General features: G+C 44.5%; 1 protein-coding gene across 7 annotated transcripts in view; it reads left to right on the forward strand.

Moving 5' to 3' along the window:
* Window positions 1-22361, forward strand: part of LOC125327829 (USP6 N-terminal-like protein) — an 80895-nt gene that overhangs the window by 19845 nt on the left and 38689 nt on the right. The window contains exon 3 of one of the 7 annotated variants that reach the window (XM_048307773.1): window positions 12034-12229. The exons of 5 other annotated variants lie outside the window; for them this stretch is intronic. The gene's annotated coding sequence lies outside the window, so the exon portion shown is untranslated. The remainder of the gene's footprint in view (window positions 1-12033; window positions 12230-22361) is intronic. One more of the 7 variants, XM_048307774.1, reaches the window with a different exon arrangement.

Below are 22361 nucleotides of genomic sequence, written 5' to 3' on the forward strand. Positions count from 1 at the left end.
TATCATTCCTGATTTCTGAAAGTATGTTTTCCTTTTTTTTATTCTTTTCCTGAGGGTTTTGGGCAGTGTTTTCCAAAGCTATTGTGGTGGGCATTTCCCTTCTCTCTCAGAAGCAGCTTTCATTTTTTAATGAATAGCTCAGCATTGTTCACATTGTTTTCCACTTTTATGGGCTTTTTTCCCCTTTTGACTTTGGCTAAAGCAGTCTCCTAAATACTTCTGGAGTCTTTTGGGTCACTTTGCAGAAAATATTTCTTTCCTGTTACAGAAGGCCTCACATTCAAAGCTCCAGGCAGGAAAGCTGTTTGCAGCACTCACATTGGAGTTTCTGAAAGTGTGATTTTGCACAGCTTTTGCTTGGTTTTGGCTGGTTTCAGTTAAGATTGTGCTGAGTTTACCTTTGAGCAGGACTTCATAACCTTGTTGGAGTTGAGTTTCATTGAAACATTTCTAGTGACATAACCCTGCTACTACTGGTGTCTACAGAGCCTTCCAGGTCCTAAATGTGTTCCACTCTTCCAGACCAATGCCTGTTTTCAAACTCCCCAAGTTCCCTGCAGAAATAACAGGTTATTAATAGGATCTTTATGCATGTGTGATTACCAGACCTATGTTGCACTCAGAAGCTGAACCCTGTGGTCAGCATGGCGTACATCTGCAAACCTCCCTTGGTTTGTTCAGAGCAAGATGATCTGGCTGTGCAAGCACTTAGGTTTGCTTCCCTAATTTAAAATGAGTTGCAATAAAGAATTTACCCACTCAGGTTCTTGTGGAACTAAATATTGTTTATTTGAAATGGGGGTTTTATTTGCATTTTTGGGTTTTCTCCCTTGTGCTGCAACAGTGGTGAACAGCTTTGAGTTACATCAGCCGGTATTTGTGGCATAGCAGTGATGTTTCCTAGGATGTGTCTGATTTCTTCCACCCTCTGCTCATGATCATTGGTCTTGCTGAGGGGGCACAAGGTCTCCTGGCCTGTTGGATACTGGGAGTCTGCTGATCCAGCAGTGAGAGGCTGTGGTGAGCCAACTGCTCAGGGACAGGATGTGAGCTACCAACCACAGCAAGTCACTATGATCTTCTCAGCTGCCACTCGTTATCATGACCTTGCAGCATTTGCAGTGTGTGATCTGATGCTCAGGAGATAGGTTTCCTGAGTGGTAACTGTCTGAACATGCAATCCCAGTACCTGTTGCAGCTGACCAGCCAAGTTGGATACTCTCTGACAACATGCTCCTTTGGCTGTAATTCCCCATAAGATAGGGGGGGCAGAAAAGAGTGTGGAGGGAGAGAAGGGGGCACATGTAGAGGTTAATAACCTTTTCTCAGGTCTTTGTTCTCTTTTATCCTTTGAATTATCTTTTTTTTCCCCCTAGTGTAACAACAGAATTTTGTAATAAAATCCACATGGGAGAAACCAATGCTGCGTTTTTTAGTCAAAACAGTCTCCATGTCATCTGACTATTCAAATGGCCATAGAGAAGTGTTTGGATTAAGAGACTAGAGGCTGAATGCATGTTGAATGCATTAGTTTCTCCACTTTAATGATGTAATGATGATGCTGTTAGAGAAACCACAAAAGAAGAACGTTTCTCAGACCATCTCTTCCGAGTTCATATCTGTAAACTGCAAACTCAAGTCCTTTTAATAGCAGTTAAAACTGTTGGGGTTTTTTTGAGAGATGCTTTTTCTTTGTTGAGTTTTGTGGTGGGACAGCAATGTGTGCTTGCAGCTGGCGATGGGTTGGTCTCAGAGCGGGGAGCTTGTCCTGTTTCAGCCCTTGTCCACTTTTCAAGTCATGCCATGCTGTATCAACCCCTCTGGGGAGCTGGTGATAGGTGTGGAGGGATAATAATTATTCCTCTTCAAAACAATGTTGAAGTATGACTTTCAAAGAAAACCATTTTCTTCAAAACTGTTTGCTTATATTGACCTAGAGTAATACTCCAAGCATGGTGATGACTTTTATTTCCATGGGAAAAGATGCACTTTCTTTCCTTCTTTAATTTAGTTTCACTTAAGGTTGCTTGAAGCAGCTGTTCCTTTGGCTGTTTTCAGATACCAGCCAAAAATACTGGTGTTCAGCCTTCAGAAGGATGTGCAGGTTAAATGAAAGGGTAATTTACTGAAGGACCTAACCCTGGCACTGCAGCATCCCTTAGGTAGGTGTAGTCATCGTTATCTAAAAATGTCTAAGGCATAATAAGAACTTGATCATGCCTCTCCTTGAAAATCTGGTTAGAATTAGAGGTCAATTAAAAAAATTTAATTTTAAGAAGGACTCATATTTGACATTTTGAATATTATTTCTGAGTGAAAATGCTGTATCTTTCTCTTTCTGCCACCGAAAGGAAGATCCCCTTCAGGCCTCCAAGGCAAGTAGACATCTTCATGCTGAAGTGGTTTCTCTCTTTGACTCTTTTTGCCTGGTGTATTAAAATTCCTCCAGATAGGCTGGGTTGTGTTTAAATTAGCTTATCCTCTACCTTAACTACAAAGCTCTCTTGAATATTTTTTACTGTTAGTGTTGAGAGAGAGCATTTCTGTAAGTAGCCCGATTCCAAGGCTATTGGTACATTAATGGGGGGGGAGGGAAAAAGAAGTCTATGCTTGAGCTTTCTAGCCTTGGAGGTTTGGCAGGCATGTTGTGAAAGAGACTCCTGCTTCCCTGATGGAAACCCTTTGAAAACTTTGTTTGACTCAAGGGACTTTGTATATCTGGTATAGAAAAGCCTGCAAGCATACTCGTCTCTCGGCGTCTGTGGAAAAACTAGCTGCTGTGTCTGCTTGTGAATGTTTGTCCTGGGGATCTGCCCAAAAATCTGTTTTTTCCATTGCTTGAGCGAAGTATCAGGCTTGGCACACTTTGTCATGCAAACTGATACAGATAGGGTTGGCAGCTGGCACACCTTTTAAAGAGCCTGTTATTGTAATCTTGCCATAACTCATTAATTATGCTGTTGAGGTAATCATAGTGGTGTACTAGTCTAGCTAAAACAACTGCTGTACAACCAAGGTTCACTTTGGTTCTGTCCTTCCAGTTTGGCATGCTGCAAAGGTACAAGGCAATTCTGTTCTTCTGTACTTCCTCCCTCATTTGTATTTTTGTTGTTTGTTTTGGTATCTGTGATAAAATAATCCCCTGCTCTTCCTAACCAGGTTGCAAAAGCCACAAGGATGATACGTGGGAAAACAGACTTGGTGTTAATAATTTAGAAGGTAGATCATAGAATCAGAGTAGTTTGGGTTGGAAGATACCTTAAGTATCGTCTCATCCAACTCCCCTGCCGTAAGGAGGGACACCTTCTACTAGACCAGGTATAAGATGCCTGATGCTTTCTTAATAGTAGCAGTTGTACACATGAAAATGTGATTCATTTATTGATAAGAACACCCTGCAAAAGGTATACTGTGTGAATTTTTACCTATGCAAAGCCTCACTTGTAGGTGTATAAATTCATATTTATACCTAACTGTGAATATATCTAATGAATGATTAGATATTGGACTGCACTTGAAAAATCACAGTGGTTGTGCTTACTGAGAACTCTATAAAGCTGCATGGATTTGTAAATTAGGCAATCACTCCCTTTTTTGTGGAAATGTGACCCTAACAAAGAGAAGTCTTTGGATTGATTTCAGTTACGTATTGTTTTCCTTCCAAATCTAGAATTGCAATTTATGAAAGTTGCAGGGAGACAGAGGCTTATTGGATGTTCTTGAGAGGGTTTTTGAGATACCCTTTGCAGCAAAGAGACGAGGAGCTGTCAGCTTTCCCCATTTGGTGAGCTTGTCCCCTGGTATGCTCTTGTCTACAGAGCAGATGCTGGAGGGCACCAGCTCAGTGCAAACTCTGCACTAAAATGCTCTGCTGGTCTGAGGTAAATGTAATTGCTGTGTGTCTTTCCCAGGGGCTGAGCTATTCTCCTTCCCTGGAAATGAAGAGGAAAATAATCAGCTGTATTAGCAGATCAAAAAAGAGCAATCTACCAGCCTTCCTAATGCATGGGTCATGCGGTGCCTGGAGCTGGGCTTTTTGTTAAGAGCAGCTCAAATAAGAAAAGCAAGCAAACCTCCAAACAAAACAGAAACCAAAACTAACAAAGGAAGCATCTGTATTCTGATGAACTGATATAGGTGAGGGAGGAAAAAACAAGTCATCAGAGACTTCCAAAGGCTTGCTGTTTTGGTCTGGAATCTGCAGCTTGGAGATGGCAGGCACTTTATAGACTGATGGTGATGCAGATGGATCTATGGTGCTATCCTAGGCAAAAGCAGGCTGAGTGATGAGAAGTGACTGATGATGCTGATCTAGGATGCAAGAAGGTGAAGACTCTGGTCTTGCTCTGTTTAGAAGAGTTGAGATGCACCTCTCCAGGGCAGCTCTTGTTCTGTTCACTGTTTTTGATGCAATGAGAGGTATTAAAGGAAGGAAGGAAGGAAACTTTGTCCCAGCATTGGCCTCTATTTTCACCTTGCATAGTAAAGCAGATAGTGTGGCACCAGTTTGTGGCAGTGCTGAATGAGCATCTCTCCATGGCAACATGGTAGGAGCCCTGGGCCGCAGGGCACTTCAGGCTGAGGTGGGTTGGTTCATTTGAAAGCCTGGCACAAGGCAGCGATGCTTAGGTTAGTGTTTTTATTACTATAGAATTTGTAATGCTGGGTTAAGGATGCATTCCTGCAAGTACATGAGCAGGACCATTTGTTCTGGTTACTCTCCTAGTTGCCAGAAGCCCAACTGGTTCGAGGTGAGAGAAGAAAGAAGAGAAAGGGTTGTTTTAGCTGGATGCCAAATACAAAGAGGGAGTATAATGTGCCCACAGGCTGCATCGTCGGCACATAAACCTAGTGAACAGGGGAGAGGACAGACTGCTTGTATTGGCACTGCTGTCAGCTCTCATTTTCTCACAGCTGGAGGACCATGAATGCACAGACCCCATTGATGGGATGTCCTGGTTTTAACCTTCTCAGTCCAGGGATTTGACAGCCCCAAAGCATAACGCGTTTCTGTGTGCACCTTTCCAGTAGCAAAGGGTTTCGCACCCTTTGCTGAGTGGTCCCTGCCAGCCCCAGAGCTGGTTAGTGCCATGTTGCTTATCTGCACCTCTCTGTGGAGCGAGAGGTGACTGGCCCACAATTTCTAATTGTGATCATCACTCTCACTATTACTATCTTCAAAGTCCACAGAGCTCAGGTTTTTTTTTAACCAGCAACTGGTGAGAGAATCCTCATGAAATTTTGGTAACATCATTTTAGTACCTTAAAATCCTTGGCTTCTTGTAATCAGAAATGAGTAACCTGGTGTGAGAGTACCTCAGTACTCATAGTGTGCATGAACACTTGAAGCAGCTGCCTAGGATGGAAAGCACAGGAGGAGTGCAAAGAAACAACAATTTTGTCAGCCTGGTTGGAAAGCAGCTACAGCAGTGAGTAAATGCTTCCTTTTATGTGCACATGCAGTGTCTGACATCCAGGCAGAATGCTGACAAGCTGCTGTGGCTTGGAGGACAAGTTGAATGATCTGCATAAAGTCCTTACAATTTCCTCTCTCAAAGCAGAAGTGGCTAAAAAACCTTCAGAAGAAGAGGACCTGTCTGATTTTGTTGTTGTTAATTTGTTCTGGAGGGTTGGTTGCTACAAGGAGAGGGATCTCTGCTCTGTGTTACTGGTTTTGGATCTGCTCTTGGTTCAAGGAGATAGAGGTGTCCTCTCTGTGAGCCATGAACCTGTTTCCTGGACCTTGTGCTCATGCATCTTCTAACAGACAGAGCAGCCTTAGAGTCAAGTGGATCTACTTCCTCCCTGCCATGAATGTTTCCACTGTTAATGAAAGATATTTTTGTTTTGGAGGAAAAACATACCCAAAGCCACCCTGGCAGGTTTGTTTGTGCCAGGTTTTGACTTGGATACTTAGTGAAACAGAGGAACAGCTTGAAAACAGTGCCGTGGTCCTTCAGCTGCCTGAGGAGAAGTGCAGGAGTAAAGTGGCTTAGAACTCCTTCAGTTCAGCAGTGTGGCATTCCTTGTGAGTGCATTGATTCTCACAGCCTTCCACCATCAGCTACCAATTAATGGCTTTGGGAGGGTTTGGTGTGCATGGGAAAACTGTGGTGTAGAGAGGTGATCCTGCTGTGTCTTCCTGGAAGTTTGTCATCTCAGGTGGCGCAAAGGTTTTGTAAGCACTGTCTGCTTGTTGCAACATCTAAGATTGTAATGGTCTGTGTGGGAGGGATGTCCATGCAGATGGTGATGCCTCTTGCCCTCAAATGTTTTCTGTAAAGTTTGTGGCCCATTAATCATGAGTGTGCGTCTTTTCTAATGGGCTGATGGTTGTAGATGCTGGATAAATTTTGTGCCGTGTGTTGGGGATCTCAGTCCTGGAGTTTGAGCTGCCTTTTGATTGATGAAGGGCTGCATTTGTTCTTGTCTGTTTCAACATTTGCAGCTTCTGTTTGAGTGAAACGCTATGGAGAAGACAGGACATTCTGTGTCTCACTGTTTGGGCTCTGCACCAGAGAAAACATTTCCCCTCTGAATCCTTTGCCCAGGAAAGAGCAGGTGGTGGTTGTTCTCTGCAAGAACAGCTGGAAGTATCTGCGGTCCCTTCTTGATCTGCTTGTATTTCAGAGCCCTGTCAGAGACAGTCTCTTAAGACACCAGGTCAAAGGCTTTAAATGCTGGAGCCCAAACCTCTCCCAGCTTTGCTGTAGTGCCCATGTGTGGTAGCTCAAGAGTAGAAGACCTGCCACGCTGGCTCCCAGCCAAGGTCCAGATTGACAGGTATCCCCTCCCCTGGTGACAACCAGAGTGGATCCTCAGGGAAGGAGGCAACTCTAGGTTTAACAGCTGCACCGGTGTTGTCCTCCTGCAGTTTCCATGGTACTTTGCAGACACTTTCTGTAACTCACTCTGAGTAGCAGAACATGTCACAACATAACTGTGGGTCACTTGGAAGAAGTATTTCCTCCTTCTGCTTGACTTTTTTCTATCTGCTCTCTCATGGTCTTTCACTGTGAAGAATTGTTCTTTGCTCCTGACATGGTTTGCATGACACCAGTGGGTCCTGCAGGTTGTTTTCTTTCTAGCCTCAGTACATAGGTACCTTTTTTTGTGGTGCCCACAGCTTAATATTTCATGATGATCCACTCTCTGCTTTGACTGTGCTGCTCTGGAGTCTGAATTTAGGCAAATGCTTTGTGGATGCTTTGAAGGGGATTAGAACTGACCTTTAATTGAAGAGAAAATGGAGTAATGTCAGACTTATTTGCAGAAGCATTCTGTGCTTCTAGCTGGAAGAGTTGTTGAACATACCGAAGAGAAGGAATTTAGAAACATGCCCACATGACCCCATATCTATTACTCAGCAGGCATTTTTGTTGCACATCTTGCATTTATTTTATTGCTAAAACTTTAGGCAATTTATCAGTGTTTCCATTCTGTAACTGGACACCCCTTTGCACTGTCTGCCTCTCCAGCCAAAAACGAAGTGAGAGTGATCCTAGCTAACAGCATGATCTCAGCAATTCATCTAGATGAAGACAGAAGTTGGCTGCTCTCTCCATTTATTCACTTAAAATACTGAAAGCCGCAAATGAACTTGTTTCAGTTTTCCTAATGCTGTGATAAGAAAATAACCAGCCCCATTTCCTAAAATTTTCCAGAGTTGATGTCCATGTGCATAGAAAAATCCAACACATCCAAAATCCAACTCACAGGTTCCTATACATGAGCACCACTGCTTGAGATGGCTTGATGGAAATAACGTTGCATCCAGCGAGTCAATCACCGTGTTCCACAATAGATAGTACACTTAATAGCAGCATAATTTCCTGTGTTGGCTGTAGTTTTTTCTGATCTCCCCTCAGCAAAGATTTATATTTGAATGTCTATGGATTTCTGTGTTGTGCATATAGAGGTATTGCTTAGTATGGACTTTTGGGGACAACGGAAAAGCTTTGCCAGCTCTTGCTCTTGCTCGGTGAGGAAGGGAGCAGGCCAGAAGTTAAGCATACAGATCTCTACTCTCTGCTAAGCCTTGTGCTTTCTCTGTGCTGGTCCATATTGGAGGATTGGAGATCCATCAACAGCAATAGAGTAAAAACTGTGTGGTAACTGGTTTTGGTGAAACTTTCCTGTGTGTCTTGGTTTCTCTTTCCAATGGAATTTCCTTGAAACTCTCTCCCCATCTTCTGTTCCTGCATCAGATTGGGAAGGGCCTTTGTCAATGGCAAGGGCTCCCAATCACTAAGATGACTAACTGATGATGGGTCTGGGCAAATAGCTGCCTGCCTGATCAGATGCTGATGGGTTGGCGGGATGTTTCCTCTCCTCCTGCTTTTTGGGTGGTCCCACAGTACCTGTCATAGTTTCCTGTGAGACTTGTATTCACTGTGCATGTGGGATTTGTTCTTCGCCTGTGACCAGAACGTGACTGGTGTTTCTTTAGGAATAACAGCAGCAGAACCAGGTAGCTGTCATCTGCTCTCCAAAAAGCACTTGGTTGCTGTTTTCTCTTATGCTGCAGCAAAGCACTGCAGACTCTCTGTCTTTTGCTCCAAATGCAGGTAGCTTTCTTTGGTCTTTTGTGTTCCTGAAGAACCTTGTGGCAACGCTGCACCAAAATTCTGCTGTTCAAGTTGAGTTGTGCCATGGACATATCCTTCCCCTGAGGGGAGGAGCAGAGCCTGGACCAAAAGTGACTGATGTTATGCATTAAACAAGGTGACTTGCCACAGTGTAGTTAGCATCAGTGGTCCTGGGAGATAAACTTCTGTGGGGTGTAGTGTGCCCACGTGTCCTTCCCACCGTGAGACGAAACTTGGCACAGTCTGGCTTTGCAAAGCACAGTAAAATGCTGTTGGAGAACGTACTCCTGACCCTCTGCCCTCCTGCTGGAGCAGAGCCTGCAGAGTGCCAGCCTTTGTCAATCTGAAGTCAAGGGGCTGTTGTCCCCCAAGGTGCAGGGGATGGAGAAGCCTTGCAGCAGGTTAGGAGGAGGGAGCATCTGTGGTTTTGTGTGTTCTGTGCCCACGTGGCAGAGAGTGTCTGTCAAGGCATGGGTTTACAAACAGAGGAGCTCATTAGTTAGAGCAGCCGGCTGGTGTGGCAGAAGGCCCGGGCTTGGGTAAGCTTTTGGGCAGCTACTTGAAGGAGGAGGCAATTGCTGAAACATTCATAAACTTGACTGTGAGCAGACTTCCCAGTTGCCTCATCTGCAGTGGAGATGAGGGAGTGCAGCCAGGAGCTGCTGTACTCATCCCAGGAGAGATGGCAGGGAGCAGCAGGCTCCAAAGTTAATTCTCTTCATTAATTCCCATAACAAATTTCCACCTTCAAAAGCCTAAATGAACAGAGGCCTGCCAGAGCAATACCTGGAGCGGTAGCTTTTCCTTTTATTTTTTTTTTTGCCTCGTCCTGTAAGGTTCATATGGAGGAGAGTGCTCTTGGAGTCTCAAGAAAAATAGCAACAAAACAGTGCTAAACACTGGCTATAAAAAAACCTACTTATTTGTTGCATGTGTTGAAATGTGACAATGGGGGCATCCCATGCAAGCCCTTGTTATTTTAGTTTTTATTCTTTGCTGCATATGTAAGTTGTAATACTCTTTTTAATAGTATTCCCATATATTTAGAAAGAAGGGTACAGTGTTTTAGCCTCCTAATACCTTCATTCTTTGCATGTCTCTCAAGGCAGCCAGGTGTGCTGGTACCTGGTTTTATGGGCCCATGTCCCACACAGGCTAGGCTGACCTATCTGGTTGAGGGCATTTTCCCAACTGTTGTCTTGTTTTCCTTTTAAAGTTTTCTCCTGTTTTCCTCCTGAAAAGTAACAGTGGATGGTGTGAAGAGCAGAGTCAGGAATTGAAGGATAACTGCTGCACTTGTCCTCAGTTCACCCTCTCATGTCTCTCACCACGACAGCCTGTGTTAGCAAAGATGACAGTGTGTTAGCCAGAAGAAATAAATTTTTTGCTGTTTGGGGAATTGGCTAATCATTACATGCCTCCGTTTACCCAGTTAAGAATGTGTTCTTTAAAACTGCCTGCTTTCTCCCAAGTTTGTAGCTCTTTCAAAGAGGTACAAATTTTGTTATAAAGTCCTCTGCAGCAATGCTGTCCTGAATCTGATGCTGCTTCCTACAGAGAGGCTCCAAGTGCTTCTGTGCAGCAGTTGGGGAATGGCCTCCGTAACAGGACAGAACTTGAAAGGGGTTCTTTTTAGTTTTTTAAAGGTACTTTTGCAGATGTTGTGGTTAAAGGCTTCTATTTTTAAAACCCTAAATCTTGGAATGTGGCTCCATAACACTATGTAGTGGGATTTGGAAAACGTCTGCTAAAATTGTATATACAGAACAGTGAAACAGTTAGGTCATGTTAAAGTTGTTAGACTTTCTGATGCTAGTGCATGTCTTTTGGGTTTTTGGTTTTTTTTAAATGAATGTTTTTCTTTTTAAAAATACAAATAATGGACCTTCCATTTTAGACAAATGTCCCTTTTTTATGATGGTGGGGTTTTTTTCCTAGTAAATGGCTTTTTAAGTGGGAGCTGCCTTGCTCTTTCCATCTGATGTCTGTGCCCACATCTCGGAATGTTTCCATTTCAGAAAGGAGGAGGATTCTGGTGCTAGCAGGCAAACTTCAAAAGCTGCTATGCAGGGAACTTCGCGGTTCGCATCGGAATTCGGGATGAGTGAGAAATAAAACAACACAAAAATCCCTTAAACTTTTACTGCCTGCAAAAATAACAGAAAAATTTGCTTCTTGGTTCCTCTAGTCCTTGTCATGCTAAGGTACTGAAACTGAATAATCCTTTCATCTCCTAAAACGAACCAGAGATATTTAGGAGCACTCAATAGCTTTTAAAGAAAATACGATGTTTTTCCTATTGAATGCTGCAGTTGTGCTGTCACACTCGGTGACTTAAAATGGGACTTTTGGGTGGTGTTTAGATGCAGGACACAGGTAATGGCCCTCTTTCCCCACATGCAGTGTTATTACTGGTGTTTGACACACCACAGACCCAAGTGGTACCCAGTAGTCATGCTCACCCTATCCCTATCACCCAACTCCAGCCATCCTCATGGAGCTGAGTTTGAATTAGGCAATGTTTTTCTGTCCAAGCCTCCTAAGAGCCTATTGAGAGGGAAGGGGAATGGCTTTTCTTTCCAAGAGCAGCTGAATGCGGTGCCCTAGTTACCATGGTTTTTTAAATGGAGTACTTCAGAGGATGTACAAAAGCATCTTTAGTACTTGCAGTACAAGGAGAATGAAAGGACCTAGATTATGTCAGCAGTGTAGCGGAGGCTTAAGTGAGTATCATTCATTTATTGTTAGGAGATGACCCAATTTGGATTGTATTTATGGAGTTGGAGGGGAGAATGGACCTGTTTCAGATTACTTTTGAGCTTTAAATGTACTTACAGGCTTTGTGTAGGGATTGCATTGGCTCCTGCTGGGTAAACAGAGCCTTTAGGAGGGTGTTCCCCATGTACTGGAGCAGTGATGTATCCTGGCTTGTCTTGTGCTGCCAAAATGGGTTGATTCATACCATGTCTCTCCACATGGCCATGTACTGAGTGGGGAAAAAACTGAGTTGTCAGACAGAACTTGCCCAGCTGATTTTTATTTATTTTATTGTATTTTCTTGCAAGGCTTTTAAAGCCTCCAGTTACTATATAATTTGCAGACTGGTTCCAGCTAAGCAGATCCTTAGCTGAAGGCTGTGGCCCTGCAAAGGACTGGTGAAGGTAATGGGTCATGAAGTCTGCACACAGTGGGATGCTTCTTTTGGTTGTTCCTCCCCGCCCCCCCCCCCCTTCCTGTAAAACAGTGGGTGGTTTATTTTAAACACTACCTGTGTCATGGTCCACTGCCTCCTTCTTTTCACCTGGCTGTGATGGCAATATCTGCATCTTCTTCTGGGAGGCTCCTACTGTCCTCTAAACAATTTTGGTGCTGCTGAGAGGAACACACCATCTGCAGGTCCTGTGAAGGATGTAATTTCTTGAATTATTTCTTTTCCCCTGCAAAGGTTCCTGTAGTCATTACATCACGCTCGACCCTGATGATGCAAACTGCTTTGAGAAGCGTCCAGAGCAGAAGCTGCTGTCCTTAAACCCATCTGCAAATTTGAGAGGGGGAAGTGAGAAGAAAAGCATGGAAAACTTATAAGGAACTGAAGCTTGGTAAAGGTCAGCTTCTTCAGCAAACACTACATGCTAGCTCAGGTGGGCCTTGTGTGAAGAGCACTGGGAATCTGAGTTGCGTTGTAAATTCATTACCAGCATTCACATTTGTTTCAGTGGAGCCAGGGTTGCCATCTCCAGCTAACCAACGCTTTAAGTCTGTGCCTCTTCCTCTGCAGAGGCGCATGTGCCTCACATCCTCTGCAGCCTGCTTTTAAGGGGAGCCCTTTCCCTGTGAAGAGGAGGAGAAATGCATCCATCCCTTTTCCCATGAAGAGGGGGAGAAATGCTCCCATCCCTTTCCCCATGAAGAGGGGGAGAAATGCATCCATCCCTTCCCACAGCCGTCCCAGCAAGCCACAGTCTGGTCTGCTCCAAGGGGAAGCTGTATTCCAGCTCTGGAGGTGTACGGCAGGATGGTCGCTGGGACACCCGCTGGAGGGAAGAGAGGGCTGCAAGCACTTAGAGACTGTCTGGACTTGCTCCTTTGAAGATACCATCAGCTGCAAAGTCTGGATGCATCCTAGCACCAGTGCATCCATGTCCAGGGTGTGCTGGCACCACTTGACTTCTGCATTAAGGAAAGTTGTTGCTCTGTAAGAATCAGCATCCAATGCTTTTAGGTTTACAGAGACCTGCTGGCTGAGAAAGCTTTTTTGTTTGTAGGCCAGAGTACCAAAAGTAAGTTAAATGCAGGTGTATTGCACAGCTGGAGGTGGGGGCAGGCAGGTGGTCTCTTGGGGCAGGGTCCCTGGGGTCTGCCAGCACACCAAGGTCAGAGCAGCACCAGGTTGCCAGCAGCAATTGCAGAATTGAGCATGTAGGGCAAACTGGCATTTCCTTCTTTTCCTGGCTTTCTCAGGAGTGCAGATGGCAGGTTTTGAGAACTAAAGGCTTCATACAGAGAGGTCTGTCTAGCGAGGGATATGTAAACCTCAGTTCAGGCTTGGATGTGTTCCTTTTCTGTCTGTAGAAGGTTTAGGCTGATTATTCTCTTCCCTTTAGGTTTTCCTTCCTGTTTTTTTTTTTATTTTTTACTTAGATTTCATAGTGTTGATCCAAGTAAAGGATAATGAAAATTAAGTAACTTGGCCTGCCTCTTACACAGCCACTGCCGTGTGTAGTTAGCAGTTTAATGAGAAATGAGGCAAGGCAGAGCTCAGTTTGCTCTCATATGGCCAAACTGGCTGTGCAGGACTTAGGAGTAAGATGGGATAGTAATCGAGTGTGATGTTGTGGTCTTTAGGGCAAGACCACAGGAAAAGCATTGTATTCCTTTGAACAGGATGGAGCCTTTCACGTGATTTTTTTTTTAAACTTTAATTCTGTAATCTTGATCTGTTATCTAAGAGCAGGAAGACGTCCTAAACTTGGAAATGTATTTCATCTACTCAAGGAGAAAAAGATTCCATCTTGGTCTGTCTAGGGAGCCCTGGTGTCCCCCTGGTGTGGGGCATCTTGTTTGGCAGATGCTGGGGGTTGCTGTGCCCAGGGCGATGCACTGAGTGACCTTTAAACTTGCATTAGGGCTGGAGGGTTTTTCCTCTGTTGCTGTTGGCTCACCTCCAAGGTATGTTGTGGGCTGTGCAGTGCTCGCCTACAGAGCCTCCCCCAGACTTCCTCTTCACTGTGTGTCTCATACCTGGGAAGTCACTGCAGAGCAGCTCTCCACTGGTGCTTCTCACTTGGTGAAATCTGTCTGTAGGGGCAGTCTGTCATTGATCTGGCCCGACTAGTTAGGCTGACTCCTTCCAGAGCTCACTGGAATTTCAGAAGAAATAAAAAAATAGCTTTAATGTCAGTGGCCTTGCATCAGGAGGATCGATTACTGCTTTTTCATTCATCCTGCTAGCTTTTCTCCTAGACTTCTTGGGCATGTGCAGATTATAATTTAATTTCCTCTTTAACTGAATAACTTTGAAAGGACTAAAATCAGCTGTTTGGAGTTGTGACTGGGCATGCAGAAACTTTCATGCCTTTCTCTTCTACAGCAGATAATGCTTCAGGTGCAAGAGGGAATGGGAGCGCTGTCCTGTGAAGCAATCCACTGCACGTCTTGCAGCCAGAGTCCTGTTTCAAGCCCTATGGCTCTTTTAATCTCATTTGTGACCCTCAGCTTTTAAAGAGCACGGCTGAGCCTGCTTTTTTACCTTGGCAAGTTTTAGTCCCACATGTTATGGTCCTCAAGCCCGGAGAGTGGCTTTTCTGCCACTGCCACTTTTCTGCCTGATGCTTTTAACCTGGTTTCAATGTAACACCCCTGTCTGCTTTCTCCTAGTAACCTCTTGCCCTATTTCACCTACATTTTGTATGGAGTAGAAACCCTACAGAGTTTATTTTCTACTTTCTGGAGAGATGTAGTCTTAAGTTAATTGAGGGAAGACAGATGGGACCTGCCAGCTTTTCATATGCCGGCAGCCTATCAAGGGTAGAAACTGTCTGGTGGCTTGCCAGGATGAGCTTGTTAGCGTATTGCCACAGGGTGGTTAGAACTCGGGGACACAGGGAATGACTCCTTACAAAATTGGGCTGCAGTAGTTAAGGTGTCCACAGAAAAGTGACATGCGTGCCTCACTCTTTGGAGCTTGCAGGGTGAGCCTGTGGATTGGCCGTAGTGTGACATAGTGTGACATCCTTGAGCATCCCTATCGGGGCTGGGTGTGGAAGTTTCAGGGCTGGCTTGCTCATCACCTGCCTGGGCTCCACGGTTGGATCCTTGAACCCCGGCGGGGAAACATGAGCTCTTTTCTTGAAAGACAAAACGCGAAGTGCTACAAACCACAACGGCTTCCACGCTAAAAATACCATAAAAGGCTGTGTCCTTAGGAGCTGGGCATGGGAGCAGTTCCCACCCACATTACTGCGGCATGAGTCACCAGGCTATTGCAACTGCTCTCCATGTGGATGCCCGGCTGAAGATGCACTGGGAACAGAGGGAGGAAGGGGAACTGCTCCGTAGCGCTGTGGAAGTGATGAAGAGGAGGATGACGTGCGGGCATACGTGAACACTTTGCTTTCCTTTTGTTAGATTTTTTTTGTTGTTGTTTGGTAATTTTTGTTTGTTTGTTTTTGGAACTTCCAGCAAATGGTATTTGCTGATGATTTGAACTTAAGGCATTTGCAGCCAGGAGTCTTCTGAATATGCAGAACCCCCCAGTTTACTTTTAGGAAGCACAGTAATTGCCACGTGATTAATATGAAGCTGGAAAACCCCTCTGACATGGAAGTATGTTTTATTTACTCTGTCTAAGCAAAGTTTTTTTTTCTCTCACTATTCTCTCCCCTCACCTTCATCCTTTTCCCCCCTACCCTGATGCCAAAATAGGCTGTGTGTCCTTGTGACAGATGGTGTAAAAGCACATTTCCCTTACATTGCACACTGTTCTTCCCTGTGCTTTTTATCCAACAAGCAAGTATGAGGGAGTAAATTTGTTTAGGTTGTTTAGATTTCTTTCCTGAGACGCCACCCACCTGTCCAGGCCCCAACAAGGCTATGGGGTATTGTTTTCCCTTTTCCTTCCCTTCTGCTTGACATCTTGGCTATTGGGATTTACCGGAATAAGTTTGTCAGTGAGAAATTCTATAAAAAGCTTCCTTTATTTAGACACCAACCCAATAATGACCTCATGTGGGCACATCTTCGAAGTTCCTTCAGGCTGAGCGGACAGAGGGAGGTGGTGGCTGTGAATCTGAGCCCTGCCTCTTTCCTAGTACACCCCTCTGGTTGTGCTCGGTGGCTGTCCTTCAAAATAACCCCAATCCTGCTCCTCCTCCTTTGGGGAGAGAGCAGGGAGGCCCCCAGCACACTGGTGCATCTCTCTTTAGCAAACTTTTTAGCAGTAGAATATAGCTGTGGTGGTCTGGTTGTTTTTCTACTCATCACTTCCAGGTTAGTCCTTTGCAGTGCTCTTTGGTGGATATTCACCTCGACTTCTCAGGGAAGCAGGAAGCTTGCACACTCAGTCTGTTTGGTGCTAACAAATTTTGCATCAGGCCAGTTTCAAATAACTTTGACAGGGAAGCAGGTGGAGTAAAGGTACAAATGCCTGCATGGACAGGCAGAAAGCAGTGGGAATGGGTACATATGAGATGTATTGCTTGTTTTGTGGTGGAGGGAAGGAGGCATCTGGAGGGGGGCAGCAGAGCAAGAGTTGGCCACCAACGTAATGGGCTGTCAAAATTATTTTGTGTGTGACTTCTTAAAAAAGTGTTGGTTTGAGTGTTTTTAAGTGGGGGAAGGGTGTAGATTTGTTAAGGGTTAAAAAGTAGTGAGTGTGACCTGGACAAGGCTTGTGGACTTTCTGGAGAAGTTATTCCTGGATTTCATTCACATCTTTGGAGAAGAAAGCCTGTTGTGGTGTGCTAAGCTTCCCCTTGTATGTGCTCAGTTTGTTAAAATGTTATCACAGGTGTTTCCTTACCGGCCTGCAGTAACTCCTGGGTGGTTTTTCATGTGATCAATAAACCAGAGCTTATTTATTTAATGGAAAGATATAAAAGGCTGAGGGAGGTTAATTGACTTCCTTGAATTCTGCTCATCCTACTGTTGAAGTAAGCCCTAAGGTTGATGCACATCATGGCTATTGCTCTTTAGAGCTGGGAGACTTTTAGCAGCAGACTGACCAATTCAGTGTGACCATAATGCAGATTTTTCCAGTCCTGTCTAGAATTTGGGTCAGAAGAGAGGCAGTTTCCAGCCCTGTGCTGATACTTGCTTTGCTCTGCTGCTCCACTTGTTGTCCTTCCCAAATTGACCTCCTTGATACTCTGAGTTTTTAAAAAATAAAAATAAATCTATATTGCACAAATACTCTGCAACATTGTATGGGTGGCCAAAATACTTTGTTATTTTTAGAAACTTATTTTGCAAAGTTAGGTGTTGTTAGAAGAAAATACAGATTTGCAGCTTCCAGTTTCTGGGAGTTTTCCAATCAGGTAGCACAGAAAAGCAGGATCTTTGTGGGGACAAACAAAGTCTTTTCCTAGGGTCTCTTGTTGTGGTCCCTGGCAAAAAAAAAACCAACCCAGTGTCCAAAATACAACCTTAATTAAAAAACAAATATGTTTTTACCACTGGGAAGTGACATCTGATAATATTTTCTCTAAAGATGGGGTGTGGGGATTGGGTATTTTTAGCTGCGGCTATTCTCAAGTTGTTGTTTTGTGACCTTCTAATAATACATTTCTTTAATACATTAGAGTTTTTGTAGTTCTAGAAGCTTTTTCAGACAAAGATGGGTGGAGAAGAAAAGGAAGCAGCAGCCCATTGGCAGGAGAATTACTGAAATCTGTGTTCTGGTGAATATTGGTGCCTAAGGGGGTGCCATGTTAGAGTTGGGTGTATCTCATGAAGGACCTTTCCCAGGTCAGAGACGTGGCTTGTGCCTTCCTCTGGCTGTAGCAACTGTGAGATTTCCATTGCCTGCTTCTTAAAAGCAGTTGAGAACAGGATCAAGAAGGTTTAGCTAGCTGAAAGAAGAAAGCTTAGACAGAAGAATGACGTGGATAGAGATACTGTAGTGCAGGAATCCCATGGAAGGGCAGGTGTAAGAAATGACAGTTCAAATGTAGGTCTTTTTGGTTTGGGGTGTGGCTGACTGACTGGAGTCTCTTGGGATTTACCTGCAAGTGTTGTCTCTGAGAGAAGAGAGCCAATAAATTCCCATATGAAACCTGAAGTTCTTCATCATCCACCGTCTGCTGGGCTTCTCCTCACCCCTTGTTGACAGACTGAAAAGCAAGCACGGATCCTGAGGGTCCTGTGGCCTGATCCTGGGCTTTTGTGAACATCAGAGGGGCTGTGAAAAAGTTTCTCAAAGATAGTTGGTATAAAAGATAGGAGAGAAGAAGCATTTTCAGGTTGAGTTGCTGACGTTGTCTGTGTCTCAGTAGCTACCCACGGAGATGGTCTGGCTCTCCAAAGGGAACAGCAGTTACGTGTTTCCCTGGGCTTGCCTCTGGTGGCATTGTGGGAGGAGGACAATTAAGCTGAGGGTAAATAATAAACACGCATGAAAGCAAGCAAGCTGAAGGAAGGACAGGCAAGAGTGGTCTGTCTGTGCTGCATCTGTGGTGTGCTGCTCCATCTCAGAGAGCATCGGGAAAGTTCTCCAGGAAGAACCTGATGGGGCTGAAGAGGTGTCTGGCTGAAGGGACAAGGAAGGTGTTTAAGTTGGTTGTTTACTTATTTATATAATTCTTTTTTTCAGAACCCAAATCAGTGATCAGTGGTTTCTGCTGATTGCTGATAAATTAAATGATCTGAGGCTGTTTTGCTTTCCAGCAAATCCTTTCATGCTGTGGTGCCTTTTTAATGACCAGAGGCACAGTCAGAAATGACAGCCCAGTCTTCTGAAGTTAACACCACATGTCCAGCATTGAGTCAGGAAACAGAAAAAGGTTGCTGCTCCCCAAAAAAACTGAGCCCACCTCCTGTGGCCACTGGTGGGGGAGAGTGGGCTATGTGGTGTGGGGTACTTGCAAGTCCCACACTGCTCTGGGGCTGGGCAGGATTTATCACAGTAAAAGGGATCTTGCTTGAAAGAGGTTATGGATCATTCAACATCAGAAACTTGCTAAAGTGGTCCTTTCTGCACTGCCCTCCCCCTGTATTCTTGGACCAAGAAATTATTTATTTATTTTGAAGCTCATATTTTTGAAATGTGTCTTGGGCAGAGCCCAAAGTGATGGCCAGAGTTAAGGCCTCCTTAGGCTCCCTTAAGGGAGCTTTCATCAGGAGATGGTGCAGGGCTGGTGCTGAGCTCCTGCAGGTGCCTGTTGTGCATTTTCCCTTACATTGAATTTGGGACACAAAGTGGTTATCTGGGTGATGTTTTCATTGCAGGGAACCCCCACCTGTGAATGAAAGCTGTTTGGGCTTGGCACTGGCAGTCGTGGGCAGGTTTCAGTCATGAGTCTGTAAGGTGTCAGCTTATGTGGCCAGAGCGAGTATTTTGTATCCTGAATAATACTTGGACTTTTGGTGCTCTTCTTAGGTTTAGGATCTGACACTTGATACTCTGGTTGCTTAAAAAAAGATTAAATTAAAAATAAAGAGTGACTGAGTAGGGCTTTTTTGGGAACTGTAACCTTGGTGCCCTGTTTTCATGTGACACCTGTGTTTAATTCTTTATCATAACTCATTAGCAGAATGAGCCAGCTCACGCAGGCTAAGTGCCTCGTGTGAGAATGTTTCCTTTGGTCACTGAATAAAGGAGCAGCCCCAGCAAGAGTGGAAGCTTCATCTGTGTCATTTGGGGATGAAACATGGTGATAAGAGATCTGACAGGAAGGAAGTGCAGTGTGTGGTGACAAGAGCATGTTCTCAAAGTAGCATATTTGGAGTACAATACAGCAGATACTCAGGGTGGGCACAGTATCTTCTGGGGATGGTTTGCAGCTGGAAAACAGGGGCAGCCGCTTGAAGGCAGGTCAGTGGTGCAGAAGTGGCCCCGTCTCTTCAAGCCACACTGCTGGAACATCGTCTTCTCCACAGGACCTGTAAGGTGATGGAGGAGGTGCTGGAGACTGTGCAGCTGGGAAGGGCAGGAGCGGGCTGTGTCCAGTCTGGGCTGGATTTACTGGGTGGGCTCTGACAGGCCTCTGTCTCAAATCACCCCCTGCTGCTTATCGTTGGGAGTGAGCTGTTGCTCTACTGAAAACTGTTCCAAAACAAGGGGGGCAGAAACAATCTGGGAAAGCAAATATTTTCTGATAACAGTGAGTAACAAGCTTTTGTTTGCTGTCAATGGAAGGAAGTGGGAGAAACATGTAGTAACTCTAATGCAGCACAGGCTTTACTGCTGGAAAAGAGATTTAGTGCACACATTCCTCTACTAGGTCCTAGGAGGGGAGATATCCATGAGGAAGGGCTGCTTGAAGTGGGTGGGAAAGGCATGGCTTTTGTTTTGCTGCTGTAGTGCATCTGTGTGAAGCAGATGCTAAAGGAAGGTCTGTGGCCAAGATGGAAATCCAGGTCCAGGCTTACATGGGAAATGGGAACCAGGGAGATGAAGTCCTTGGTTTGTATTCAGCCAGGACAAGACTGAAGCAACTGTGCTTCGAATTAAAGGGAGGCCCCTCTCTACTCAGCTAACAGTGATGATAAAGTGTGAACCAGCTCTGATCTCTGTTCTCTGGAAAGATCCTTCCTGCTGAAGGACTTGATATTTTGGAAAAAAAAAAAAAAGGCAAAAAGCTCTCATGCAATATTAGATTTGAAGTCTTATCTGAAGGCCTGCAGGCATGTTCTAACTCAAGCAGGGATCTTATTCTTTGTGTTGGACCCATTCTTTACATTAAGGAAAAAAGTTCCTTTCCTATCAAAAGGCACTCCACTGCGCTTAGATGCTTATTTATTTGCAACTTCCGTTTTCCAAGCTTTCTTGCACAGTGCACAGTTCAGCTGCCCTTCAGTAGGATGCATTGTGGTCTCCCAGGTTTTGATCTTGGAACAGGAAGATGAATTTCCCAAGCTGCTGAGGAAATCATCATCGTGCTTGCAAATGCCTTTTGTAGCAGTTAACTGAAATTTTGTGTTTATAAGTGAACTGTTTTAAGTGAACTGTCTGGTTGTTGCTTTGTTGGGTGAATGTTAAAGCATTTTTAAGGTAAATGCACCTTTCAAGTTCAAAGTACCTTTTTTTTCTTTTCTTCAGCTGAATATGTTTTCAGCTAAGTCAGACTGCATCTTGAAATGCAGGTGATACTTGAGTTGTGTTTGTTTGCTTCCTGGAGAGAACAGCATCTGCTGCTGCTTTTCTGGACAGCCTTGCATGGGTCTCCGTCATACCAAATGCTTTTCTTTATATCACTGCCACAAGCTCTCATTTATTTAAACTTTTCCCTCTGCTTTTTTAAACTTCCGCCTCTGCGTTTTATCTCATCCAAGAAGAGGTTTTGTGAGTTCTTTAGTTCTTCCATGCACATTGTCACTTCCTTTATGCAAGCTCCAGCTTTCACTGGAAAAACCTGTATCAAGTATCTCTATTGATAGACTTGAGTCCCCTTTGACTTGTTTTTATCCCACTTCCATTGCTGTCTATTATTCACATCAGAAATGCTGAGGACATTGAAAACAGTAAATGTAGGGCGAGGCAGGGGATTCTCCTCCTCTACTCTGCCCTCGTGAGACCCCACCATGAGTGCTGTGTCCAGCTCTGGAGTCGTCAGCATAAAAAAGACATGGACCTGTTAGAGTAGGTCCAGAGAAGGGCCACAAAGATGATCAGGGGGCTGGAGCACCTCTCCTGTGGGAACAGGAGGAGACAACTGGGGTTGTTCAGCCCAGAAAAGAGAAGGCTCCAGGGAGACCTTAAAGGACCTTCCAATACTCAAACAGGGCTTAGAAAATAAGAGGGAGAGTGACTTTTTACACAGGCACCTGTGGATAGGACAAGGGTGAATGATTTCAAGCTAAAAGAAGAGAGATTAAATATTAGAAAGAAATTCTTTACTCGGCACTGGATCAGGTTGCCCAGAAATGTTGTGGATCCCTGGAAGTGTTCAAAGCCAGACCAGTTGGGCCCTGAGCAACCTGGTCTAGTGAATGGTATCCCTGTCCTTAGCATGGGGGTTGGAATTAGATGATCTCCAAGGTCCCTTCCAACCCAGACCATTTTATGATTCTATGACTTTAATAAAAGGTTGGATTTGCGCACGCACACACAAATCCTGCGTTTCTTAAGTTGGGATGATTTTAGAAGTTAACAACAAGCAAAAAGTTATGTTGTAATTAAAAAGATTGCTTTCATATGACTTGAAAAAACTACGTCTCCTAATGCTGTCCTGCATATAGTTCCAAGGCTGTTAAAAAAGCTTTGGGAGACGTTTTCTCAGTACTTTCCGGTCTTGGATGAAATACTTCTTGTTTCCCTCAAGTTTTCTATTACTGGATATGCTCGCATGGGGCTTTGATAGAAAAAAACAAGTTAACAAAAGCTCATGCATTAGCATCTGGAGATGCTGTTTGAAGGTAATGCAAGTCCAGGATACTGCCAGTAAAATGGTCAGGGAGTGTCCTCTGCAGAGGCTGCCAAAGACAAATAATTTCCTACGAGGGTTCTGTATTTGGAGGCAGTGTGAGCTGATTAAAGTCATTAAAGTGATTGAAGGAATGAGGGTGGTTTCTAGGGGCTGGGCATTAGTTGGGGTCAGGCTAATGGCTGAAGCTGCC

The sequence above is a fragment of the Corvus hawaiiensis genome, chromosome 6 (genome assembly GCF_020740725.1).
Source record: "Corvus hawaiiensis isolate bCorHaw1 chromosome 6, bCorHaw1.pri.cur, whole genome shotgun sequence".
Classification (NCBI taxonomy): Eukaryota; Metazoa; Chordata; class Aves; order Passeriformes; family Corvidae; genus Corvus; species Corvus hawaiiensis.